Genomic DNA, 11,738 nt, shown 5'->3' on the forward strand with positions numbered 1-11,738 from the left:
AGCCATCTCTGAGAGGCGCTGGGCGAGGCCCCCCTGGTTGGCGGCATATTTCGCGGTCCGCCCGCCCCAGAGGCCCGCCTGCCGCCCGGCGCGGTCTAGACGGGAGACGGCGTCCCGAAGCATGCCAGGCCCTACCTCGCCCATCAAGCGGAGGGCTTCGACCTCCCCGGCGGACGAGTCCAGCGCGCCCTGCAGCTCGGCGATGGTGTGTTCGGCGGCTGCGAGGCGGGCGGCTAGGTCGCCGTCGCCCGCGGCCGCCCCGCCGCTGCGCGCTCTCGCGTCCAGCTCCTTCGCCCGCGCCTCGAATTCAGCGGCCCGCTGATCCAGTGTCACGTCCTGATAAATTCATTCCGAAATAAAATTCATTCTCTAAAAGGAATAATAGAATTAATTAAAAGTCGAAAAGAAATTGGCAAACACTAAAATACGTGCCAGAAAAATTCGAATGTGGCCCGGAGAATTTTTGTTAAATTCTCCTTGGTCTAAAAGGAGCCCTCAAATTTTACTTGAATTTTCAGAGCACCGGAAATATTTATTAAACAACAAAAACAATTATCAAAGTTTATTAAAAAGAAAAACCTAAGAATAATCCCTCTCCCTCCTTTGGGCCAAGTCTGGCCCAAAGCCTCCCTCTCTCTCCCCCGGCCCGCGGCCGAAGTCCTTCCCTCCTCCCTCTCTTTTTCCTTCCCTCTCTCTCTCTTGGGCCGCCCTTCCTCCTTCCCCGGCCCACTCCCTCCTCCTCCCTCTCTCCCCGGGCCACCCCTCCCCTCCTCTCCTCCGGGGCCGGCCGCCCGGCCCACGCCGCGCCCCTGCCCGAGCCGCCCTCCTCCCGCGTGCGCACGCGCCTGTCACGCGCGCGCCCACGCGCGTTGACCGCGCCTGGCAGGCGGGTCCCGCCTGTCGGACCCGTCTTCCTCCCCCAGCCGGCCTCTTCTCTCTCCCGTGCAAACCTAGCGCCGTTCCTCCTCCAAATCCGCCCCATTCAAGCCGGCTCTTTCCAAATTAATTGGGGGGTTTTAATCCCCATTGAATCCTCTTCAGTTGCCCCCAATTTCCCCCTTGAATCGTGCCCCCAATCGCCGGGAACGCCCGCGCCAACTCCGGCCAACTTCCATGGCCGCCGGCCGCCTTTACCGCCGCCGTTCCGACCTCCCCCGTGGCCGGCTCCCTCTCCTCTCCTATAAAATGGAACCCCCTCGCCCCGTTCTCTCGTTTTAGCCCCTTCCCGCGATCTCCCGTGGTCCCTAGCCACCTCCCCGCCGTCGCCCTTCTCTTTTCCCCGCGCCGGGCGCTTCCAGCCGCCTCTCCCTCCTCGACCGTGCGCCGGCCGGCCGTGCCGTCGCCTTCCGCGGCGTCGCAGCCGCCTCCTCTCCCCCGGCCTGCCCTCCGTTTCGCGCGGTGACCACCGGAGGCGCGTTCCCGCCGTTGTCCAGTGGCGTTGCCGCCACTGTACCACCTCCAGCCGCCTCTGTCTCCCTGCCTGAGCGCCGGTCGACGTCGCCACCACCTCCCTCGGCTCCGCGACGCCGCCCTCATCCCCGGCATCACCTCCTCCTCGCCCGAAGCTCGCCGGAGTGGCCTCCTCGTCGGCGTCCAGTACCTCCCCGTCTTCGGTCGGCTCCTGTACGTCGCCGTCTCCTCCATCGACGTCGCAGCGTTGTCCTCTCCTCCAGCTGCTCCTCTGTTTCACCGGAACGCCGTCGCCCGCGCCGGCCTCTCCTTCCTCCTCGTCGACGTCGCCTTCGGCAGCCTCTTCCGCCGTGCCCGTGCGCCGGCCGACGTCGCCATCTCCACCTCCGGCATCGCTGCAGCAAGGTCGCCCTCGGCCTCGCCTCCCCTTCGACCGAACCCCGCCGGTGTTCGTCGTCGTCATCATCGTTCCTCCTCGCCGGCTCGTCATCTCGCGGCGCCGCCTCTGTCGTCGGCATTGCAGCGGCGTGGAACACGCCGTCCTCGTCTCCGTGCAGCCGCTGCCAGCTGCCCTCGTCGCCTCCTCGCCGGCCCCGGTCATCATCGTCGTCGTCCTCTCGTCGTTCCCGGTCGTCGTGGCGTTCGTCCCTCCATCGAGCCGTTCTCGTCCGTCCTCGGTGTTTCGTCAAGGTCGCTGCAGGCCCCGTCGTCGTCTTCGTCCTCGGCTCTGCGTCGTCAAGCCTCGTGCCAGCCGCGTCTCGCCTTTGTCCAAGGATCGCCGCTGAAGTCGTCCCCTCGCCGTTCGTCTCTGTCGTTCCCGGCCGTCTCCGCCGCGCCCGTTCGTCGTTGTCGTTCCCACGCCTCGTCGCGTGGTGGTAAGGATCCCTCTCCCTCGCTGCCCCGTCCTCGTCCTTTCGGTGTCGCCCGTGTCTGTCGTGCGGTTGTCGACCCCGGTACCTGTGTACCGGTGTCGGTAGTCGTTCGCTTGTGCGTGTGGTGACCGTGTTAGTGTGCCCGCTCGGTAGCCGCGTGGTTTCCACGCGTGCAGCCCGTGTGGTGTCTAGTGGAGTCCGTTTGTCGGCCACTCGCCTCGGTTGACACACGGGATCTGCTTCCGTCGACCCGTGGACCGTCTCTGTGTACTCAGTTTACCGCGGTCCTTTAGGTTGACATGTGGGGTCCGCATGTCAACGGCGCAGCCTTCCTGTCTTTTCCAGGCTAGCGCTTACACATGTTTTATAGTTGCAAAGCTTAATTATAATAATCCGCAAATCTCCATATAACAGCATTAAACTTCGGATGATCATATCTTGGTCATACGAGCTCCGAATCGACCCGTTCAAGTCTCTTAATGTTTGTTATAACCTAAAGAACTGTGTGCTTTCTTTTTATGTGTTGTTATTGCTTCTTTATAGGCTTGTAGCTTTGCTTGTGTGCTTCGCGTAGCTTCTGTCGTTCCGGAGGTTCCCGAAGCGTGGTTCGTGGTCGTCGCCGAAGGTTCGGAAGGCCGTTCTCTCTGAGCAAGGCAAGTCACATCATCCTTGAGCATATTGAATCCCAGTTTATAAAATTATTTTGATTTAAATTAATGCATTATCGCTTTATTTAAATTCCTGCGTTATCACTGTTTTATTTAGCCATGCCTATTTACCTTTGTTATGACCTTATTATTATTGCTATTGTTATTATTACCTTGTTCACCCTAGAATAAACAAAACCCCAACTAGTGGACACTCTATTCATGGTTCCACTAGTATGAATTTAGGTAGATGCTTCGCTGTTTAATTACGCAACATTAGGTGGTTTTATAACTTTAGACTTGGGGAATTCTCATATCACTTGGATACTATGGAATGGTTGGCTTATTGTGGAATTGGACATACCCCTCTCTTCCTCTTTCAAAGCCCCTAAAACCTGTTTTTCGGTGGGGTTTGGGTGCATGCTAGTTGTGGGAAGTAGCACCCCGGCCACTATAAGGATTAAGCTCGGGCCTCTGTTGCAAAGCACTACCGTACTTCCACATGTCTAGTGGGTAAGGCTTAGTTTGTGGCTCAGTCTGGTTATAAACAAAAGTACACGGATGGAGATGGACGAAGTCGGGGGTCGATGGACATCTCTAGGACAAATGAAGGCTACACGAGCTGTGGCCCGGTAGTCGAGATGTCATGGCACAGGGCCAGTGTCCTGCTGCTAGGGGGCTCAATTCTGCCTGCCTGTCCCGGGGGTTCCGGCCGTAGGTGGGGTTGGGTCGGTACTCTTGTCTATGGCTAGGATGGGTTGGAAACTATGTCACGTCTTCCGTCCGTATACCGTGGTGGTATGTGGCACGTGGTTACACGTGAGGAAGATGTGTCTTGTGGGTAAAGATGTACACCTCTGATCAGAGTATAATCTATTCGAATAGCCGCGCCCTCGGTTATGGGCAAGCCGAGCAATGTACCCAAGTTAGTGTTTTAATTCTTAAAATTTGCTCAACAACTAAAATGTGGAATGGTTGTCCTGGGATGGCTAGGGACGAGCTGGGACCCAGGGTCGGGTTGCCAGTTCGGTCTGAATCATCGTAGGCCTTGGGTTAAGGCAGGTTCGTGTGGGTTCACGGCCTTGATTAATAATACTGTGTAGCTCTAGGATCGTCTTTATAAAATGGCTTTGGGCAACTAAGTGACTTCTAAATGCTGTTTACTGCAAAAGTTAACCCCTATATTATTATCCCCTTGTACTCCCTTGCATTAATTATGCATCTCCGGTGTGGCTTGCTGAGTACTGTGGTTGTACTCATTCTTGCTCAATCTTTCCCCTCTTCAGTAAGAGAAGCTTTGGAGAAGATGTCTTAGGTGGAGTCCTGGCTTATACCCCAGTTGAACGCCTGTGAAGATGGAGCCGTAGGCCCGCTAGTCCGCTACTGTTTATTTTTGATTGCCAGGCCTGAAGCGCCTTTGTAATAATGTAAATATTATCGATATAATAAAGATGTGTCTTTTATATCATGTTTGTGTGGTGTACCCCGGCTTTTCCTGGGACGGGGATTAATACACTAGCGTTCGGGAAAAGGCAATTTTCCCGGTCGCGACATCCAGTGCGGCCCTCTCGGCGCGGGCGCCTTCCAGATTGAGGCGCGCCTGCTCCTCCCGCAGCTGCGCCGCGACCTCGGCCTCCTTGAGAGCTCGCTCCCGCTCAGTGAGCTCGTCCTCGCGGAGGCGGAGTGCGGACTCCTCTTCGGCGCAGGCGGCCTCGTGCACCGCCAGCGTTGCCTCCCGGATGGCGACGGCGGCCTCGCGACCCACCAGTTCCCTCTCCTTCGTGTCCAGGGTGCGGGCGAGCTCCTCCAGCACCGTGGCGCGAGCCTCAAGGGCCTCTTCGCGCTGCCGGGACGCGTCGAGCTTCTTCTCTAGCTCCGCCGCCCGGCTCCCGTATTGGAGGCAGAGGTCGTCCCGTGCCGTGTTGAACACGGCGGTGGCAATGAGGGCAGTCTCCCGCTCCTCCTCCACCTCCCTGGCGATCTCCGCCAGGTCCCTACGACGGGCCTCGAGCTCTGAGGCGTGCCGGCGGTGTGCCTTGCGGCCCGCCTCCACCATGGCCTCCACCGAGCGTCGCCCCTCTTCGACACGCGCCCACGCCGCGTCGAGCTCCGCCCGCTCTGCCTGCAGGACCTCCATCTGGGCACTTAACCCGTCCAACACCGTGGTGTTCGCGGCGGCCAAGGCCTGCAGAAGGGGCTCCGCGCTCAGTGGGGCAGCGGAAGGCGTGGGGGAGAGCCGCCTCGGTAAGGATGCCGCACGGCTCGGCCCACCGATCGACGTGCCGAACTCGGGGGCGTCCCCCGAAGCGGGCTCGTCCCGAACGTCGCCCGAGGGGTCGGGCCCGAGCGGCGCGCCCGCGGCCTCGTCGTGGGCGGCCTCGGAAGTCGTTGTCGCCTCGGGTGGAGTCGGGTCGGGGGCTTGGCAGGCCGCCCTGCGTGCGTGTGCCGCCTCCGTCTCCCGGACGGACTCCTCGGCCCGGCGGAGTCTGGCCTCCTCCCGAGCGGCTTCCTCAGCCTGGCGAGCCCGGACAGCCTCCTGGGCAGCTTCCTCGGCTTCCCGGAGGCAGTTTGCGGCTTCTCGCCGGTCAGCTTCCCGCCTCCGGGCCTCCGCGGTCACCGTCTCCTCGGCCTCAGACCGGCCGGACTTGGAATGGCGGGAAGGGCGCGACGGGATCTCGCTGAGGCAGAAGAAAAACCAGAAGACGAAAAACAGGTGAGTGAAAACTTGCCTTGGGAGATGGGAGAATGAATACGGCCGCAGTGGGCGCGGGGACGAACCTGCGAGGAGGTCGGCTAAACGACCACCTTGGGGGGGAGATGAGGTTTCCCCGGCATGGTTCGGTCCCCCCCCCATCTTGCGGAGCCGCTTTTTTTTTCGCTCCCCCTCGGGCTACGACGTCGGCGCAGCACCCTCCGGGTGCCTGCTGCTGGCACGCACCGCCCCGCCCCCTCGGGGAGGAGATGGGGAGGGGGTATCCTCCTGTTTCCTCTTCCCCCGGGCGTCGGCAGGGCGGCTGCCCCCCGGGCCCCCGTCACGGGGCCCAGAAGCACGACCCCCTCCCGAGGTAGATTGTTCCCCCCTGCGGCTCCCGCTCGCGCCATCGTGGCCTCGAGGAGCCCGCTCCCCTGACGCCCCGACCGCCTGCATGATGGTCAGGATGTTAGCGCGCTCTGGATCGCTGCAGAGGGGGAGAACGCCTTGAGGGATGAGGGATGCCTCCACGGAGCTGAGATTCAGCACCCGTTGGACCACTATCCTGAAGTCCTCAGGGTCCCAGTCCCATTTGCGCCCCTGGTGGGTCCTCATGTAGTCCTCGGACCCGGTGTACTCCCCGGCGGAGGAGGAGCTTGAGAGCGAGTGAGTATGGCAAGGGTAGGGCGCAGGAAACGGAGTGTCAGAGCACAAGTGGCGAAGGCAAGGGGAAGAGTGGCGAGAGGAAGGAAACAAATCTCTTCCTCGGCGTCTTTATACCCTTGCCAACGCTATGCCCGGCTCCTCGCTTCCCGCTCCCACTATCTCGCCCCCTCGTTTCTCGCGCCCACTCCTCCACTAATCCCGTTCGCCCGTTTGCGGCGCACGAGGCGGATGTGCGGCCGTGGCAGTCAAGATGGGACATATCGTGCGCGCGTTAACTACGCTCGCTGACCGATGCACCATCATCACATCACTAGGCGAAACGAACCGGTTCGTCCCGATTCGCGCGCTACTCAAGTAATGTAGCGGTCTTGAAGAGGCCGCTCATTATTGTCGATCGGTTTCTCCCTTGCCGATGCGCGCGATTTGCGACCGTTGGGTTTCTGCCCGCCTGTGGGGACCGGCCCCACCTGTCACCGGGCCTAAGGAGTGGCATCTCGCCCGATCGCCTCCCTCGAGGGGGGCGGTCGCCCTGGCGTGACGCCGGGGGCTACTGTCGGTGACATGGGGCCGGGGGTATCGTGACTAGAGGCTTGGGTAGCCGCGATCACTCACGTGGCCCGACCCCCCGAGGGGGTCGGGCCCGACGGTGACATGGCCACCCCTCCCTCTGTCTCCCCGAGGGGTCGGGCCGCTCCCGTTTCGGCCCCGAGGGCTGGGGCGCCCCAACCCCCTGTGGTGTTGGCGCCACGTGTGTGGGTTAGGTGAGCATAGCGGCCCTCACCTAACCACATTTATAGCGGGTTAGACGAGCGCGTCACGCCGCATTCAATGCGGCGCAGCGCATGCTTATCCGGTTTGTGACCAGTCGCGGCATGTGACCGGTCACAGACCGGTCAGATCGCGGGTTAGGTGGCAACAGGCGGCCTGTCGCACGCCTCGCCCCGTCCCGTCGGAATGATGAGAGCCTCTAGGCACTCGTCCCTAGACGGAGCTGGCGTGGGAACTCCTGGAGTTAGCACGTCGGTCCCGGCTAGATTCATACCAGGCTTCATCGCAACCATTACAAGGAAGTCATTTTATGAAGAAGGGCTAACGCGTGGCATGCTAAACTGACGCGTGGTAGACAAGAATGACCGGTTTGTGACTGGTCTGACGCCGGTCACGTCATCAGCAAACAACCGTGCTCCCACGTTGCACCTGCCTCCGTCATCTGGAGGTTGGTATGACCCATCCCATCGGAGGGTCATTCGGACAGCAGCCATTGCAAATCTCCGCCCATAAATGAAGGAAGGACAGGGTTATCCCGGTGTGAGGCGAAGGCATGAGCCATGTTTTGGTCAAAGTAGAATGGGTCCCCACCCAAAAGAAGGATAGGTAGAAATGGTGTATGTGGTATCCCCTTGAGATATAAAAGGAGGACCATGCCTACCAAGAGAGGAGAAAGAAAAAAAAGGAGAAAGAGGAAAAGAAAAGGGAGAAGAAAAGGAGAGCTCGTAAAAGGAAGAGCGGAGCTCATAGAGGAGAGAGAGAGGGAGAGGGTCTCTAGAGTTTGAACTCTCTTGCTCTCCAGCTCTTTGTAACTCCTTCATACACAGATCCACCAGAACACAGGAGTAGGGTATTACGCTTCTCAGCGGCCCGAACCTGTCTACATCGCCCGTGTCTTGTGCATTTGCTCTCTCGCGAAACATTCCACAAATCGAGGGCTTAGAACCTCACCTAGCGTCCCCGGCCGAACCGGCAAAGGGGGGCCCGCGCGGTCTCCCAGTGAGGAGCCCCACGCTCCGTCAGTGTGTATAAGTAACTTAAGATTTAGGATGCTGATTCGGGATGTGCATAAAATACAGGGATTAACTCTAGCCATTAGCAAATCAACAATGAAAAAAGAAGAAGAAAAAGGGACCTCGAGGGACTGCCGCTACCCCCTCTTTAGTCCAGTTACCAACCGGACTAAAGATTCCCTACTTTACTCTCGGTTGGTGTTACTAATCGGGACTAAAGATCGATCTTTAATCTCATGTATTTAAATCGGAACTAAATATAGCGATCTTTAGTCCCGGATTCATAATCCCGGTTGGAAAACCGGGACTACAAAAGGTTCTAAATCAGGAGTAAAGAGCATTTCTCCACCAATGGATTCAGATTCTAATACGTTGCATGATACATGCGACCTCTACATTTGGTTGCTACTTCCATGTTCTGACTTGGGCATCAAGCTAAAGAGAGATAGATGGATTAAGATTCGAATATTTATATGCCACGTCTCGGCATAGTTCATACCAGACCATATGATCGATAAAATGTAATGATAATTGTTCGATCGGTTGTGGTTATTTGACTTACCGAGCAAGTAGAAAAGAAATACTAAAAGCCCAGATTTTAAAAGTCAACCTATCATTAATATGGAATTACTTCAAATTTCACCCCTTTTTTTAGTAATAGAGGGCATTCATGGTTAGCAACAATTCTAAGTCACTAAACTAAGGTTCATACCAAGACATCTTACTCAAAACGTATCTTGTGCCGTGTCATGCCATGACTTTAAGATAGGTACTTCCTCTGGAGCGATAATACTTGTTATTTTAGATAAAGTCGAGATCAAATTTTAGAATCTTTGATTATGAATAATTTTTAAAATATTTGTCTTTCAAATATGGTGAATACATGTATAGATTAATCTTAAAAAGTACTTTAATAAAATTATATATTTGTTAACCCTTTTATATATATTATAATGAAAAATATTGGTCAAAGTTGTTTTTTAGAGACCGTGTCATTGTTTAAAACGATAAGAATGAATTATCAACCAAGAGGGGAGTATATTTCTCTTATATATACTCCATGGAACTACTAGCCGTAATACAAACCTACTTGAAATTATTACTGGTTTATTTTTCTTCCTTAAACTATATACATTTAAATTGACGGCCGGTTGAAATTAGAAAGAGAGAGAGAAAAAAAGGCCAGTCATCTCTTATTTCCTCATCCCTTCCAGCATGTGGCCACGCCTGAGATATGGGTGCGTCGCCATCTTTGGCGGGGCGGCCGATCGATGGCAAACGTACGATGCGGGTGCGCACCAGGGTTCATGATTCCAACGAAAACCGGTCGAATTCCGCAAAATTTTGAGGTTTCGATAAGGCTCGAAAGTAAAAGCTGTCTGAGATTTCGATGAGTTTCATCCAAATTCAAATTTAAATTGATAAATAAAAGAAAAAAAATCAAATAAAATCTTATAAATAGTATAATATTCATAAAATCTATTGGATATAAATTTTCAAAAAAAAAATTGATGTATTCCGTGTATTTACTGAAATTTGAAGTAGGAAATAAAAGAATAACGAACTTAAAAAAAAGAAAAACAATTTCAGTTTATCTCTTTTTCTAGTTAATGATTGAAATTTCGATGATTTCGCTCAGAATTTCGTCAAAGCCGACCGATTTTCGCGAGCTTATCGGTAAACTCAAGGAATCTGTATTCAAATTTTGGTTTATGAAATTTGTTTGGAATCTACCGGCTTTTTATCGGATTTCACAGAAACCGTCGTTCTGCCAGAGCCCTGAAATGGAAGGCCATCTTAGAAATCGTAAACCCTGGTGCGCACTGCTCTCCCCTGCGAAGCCGCGGCCATGCATCCGGCAGGCGGCAGCTGGAAATTCGCGAAAGCGAAGCGAAGGGCAAGCCGCACGATGCACGCAGCACGCGGTGGTGTCCGTCAAAGACGTACGTGGAACCCACACTGGTGGTGGGGATTGGGGGGCGGAATGGCCGATGCACGGGCCGCGCGGGCGTACGTACGCGCGTCGGCCGTTTGCCTTGCGCGCGCGCGCGGCCTTTCCGTTCTCGGGAACGCGCGGGGTGGGTGGGTGGCATGGCCTTCGAGTTCGAGCCAAGCTACGGTGTCTAGCTGCGTCCGTGTGTGCCCGGCCCTGTCACCCGCGCGCTCTCTAGTCTCTCCCAGTGGCCGACACACGCGCGACGTACGTAGCGTAGGCCGATGCGGCGCGCGGTGCGAATCGAAAATCGACGTCGCGACGACATGTGCGCGCCACCGCTGTGTCCACTCCGGGAAGGCACCGCGAGGGCATGCACACATGCAGGATTTGCCTGCGCGCGGTTAAAACAATTACTTGCCGGATTTGGATATAGAGGCGCCGAGCTTACCAGTAATAAGTAGTAGTACGAGCTGTGCAGGCGGTGGTAGGTGAGATGAGCGAGCGGCCGTTGCCTTGCCGGCTTTGCGTCGCCAACGCCACGTGGTGACCCGGCCTGGGCGCTTGGCTCGTTGCTCGCCTCGCCGCGTGTTTGCTAGTACTACAGGCGAAGGCATTTGCCACGCTATGGTGATCGTTTAGTAAGAACAGGACAAAATTGTTTCCTTGCTGCTTAGTACAACAACATCAGAGTGGCGCAGCGGAAGCGTGGTGGGCCCATAACCCACAGGTCTCAGGATCGAAACCCGGCTCTGATAATTGATCTTTTTTTTTACTCCTCTGCCTTGCTAACTTGCTGTTCGCCTTTTCTTGTACTGAATTCTGCACTTCTGCAACAACGTTTTTGGTTTGTCATGCAAATTCTGATGTTTGGCAAGTTTTACTCCCATCAGATGCGTTAACTGGGTGAATCTGGATGAGTGTAATTTTGATCTTAATCGCTCCTAGTTAACTCGATAAATAAATGTACTATATGATTCCTGCAAAAAGGAAAACGATGGCATTGCTAACATCCAAAACAGAACCCGTTTTGGAGGGAAGGAGAACAAAAGAAAAAACATAAAAGTTTGTAAATTTTAGTTTAGGTTATCTTTTAATATTTTATTATCGGTGTCTCATTTTAGATCATTCTTTAACCAATATTTTCATATGAATGATTTCGAGTATGTCGGCTCCTATTTATCACTGAACTCCAATAATACATTTAAACTATTGTTCTGACATATGACAAGTGGATGCATATACATAAAATACTTTAGGGTGGTCCAAAATAAAATAAAGGTAAGATAACCCAATCTAAAGTAAAAATATTAGTTAAAAGACAGTACAAAACAAAACAACGGTAATAAAAAGTTACGCAAAGTGAAATTTTCCGAAAAGTTGTACTTCTACGAGTACAGATATTGGTGTGGCCATGATGAATTGCAGATGAAATCCAATTTCTTGATAATTTGTACTAGAATCTGGACATTGTCAATACTCCCTCCGTCCAAAAAAAAAAGGCAAACCCTGAGTTTCCGTGTTCAATTTTGATTGTCCGTCTTATATTAAATTTTTTTATAATTCGTATTTTTATTGTTGTTAAATGATAAAACATAATTAATATTTTATGCGTGACTTGTCTTTTCAATTATTTTTATAATTTTTTCAAATAAGACGGACGATCAAACGTTGAGTATTTTATGTGTGACTTGTCTTTTTTTTTTTAAAGGACGGAGGGAGTACGCAATAACTCTT

The sequence above is a fragment of the Oryza sativa genome, chromosome 4 (assembly GCF_034140825.1).
Source record: "Oryza sativa Japonica Group chromosome 4, ASM3414082v1".
Lineage (NCBI taxonomy): Eukaryota > Viridiplantae > Streptophyta > Magnoliopsida > Poales > Poaceae > Oryza > Oryza sativa.